General features: G+C 38.4%; 1 protein-coding gene across 1 annotated transcript in view; it reads right to left on the minus strand.

Moving 5' to 3' along the window:
• Nucleotides 1-598: 598 nt before the first annotated feature.
• The window catches only part of LOC111061693, a 12,165-nt gene continuing 12,118 nt past the window's right edge, over nucleotides 599-645 (minus strand). The window contains exon 4 of the mRNA XM_022349386.2: nucleotides 599-645. This exon is cut by the window's right edge and continues 166 nt beyond it. The gene's annotated coding sequence lies outside the window, so the exon portion shown is untranslated.

The raw sequence follows: 645 nt of genomic DNA on the forward strand, positions 1-645 counted from the left end.
TTTTTTGTTTCAATTGTATCTGAGACCTGATAATTGGGAATCTATCTGCATTGCTGTGGCGGAGCTCTTGAAATCTTTACAGATATGGGACTTGTGGCAGTTGATAGAGCTTATCGATGACTATATAAGGTATGAATTTGATCAAAATCGTTTTAGCCGTTTCCGAGAAAATCACGAAAAACCCTGTTTTTGACAACATTTCGCCATTTAGCCGCCATCTTGAATTGCATTTGATCGAAATTGTTCGTGTCGGATCCTTATAGTGAAGGGACCTTAAGTTCCAAATTCAAGTCATTCCGTTAATTGGGAGATGAGATATCGTGTACACAGACGCACATACACTCATACACACACACACACACACACACACACACACACACACAAACACACACACACACACACACACACACACACACACACACACACACACACATACAGACCAATACCTGAAACCACTTTTTGGGACTCAGGGGACTTGAAACGTATAGAAATTTAGAAATTGGGGTACCTTAATTTTTTCGGAATCAATACTTTCCTTACAATAAGGTAATAGGGCAAGGAAAGTAAAAATAGAAAGTATAATAAGAAAATATTTGGATCTGTGGATCTACTTACGACACTTGAACCGGATTGAGAATGTATTGT

The sequence above is a fragment of the Nilaparvata lugens genome, chromosome 14 (genome assembly GCF_014356525.2).
Source record: "Nilaparvata lugens isolate BPH chromosome 14, ASM1435652v1, whole genome shotgun sequence".
In the NCBI taxonomy this organism is placed as follows: Eukaryota; Metazoa; Arthropoda; class Insecta; order Hemiptera; family Delphacidae; genus Nilaparvata; species Nilaparvata lugens.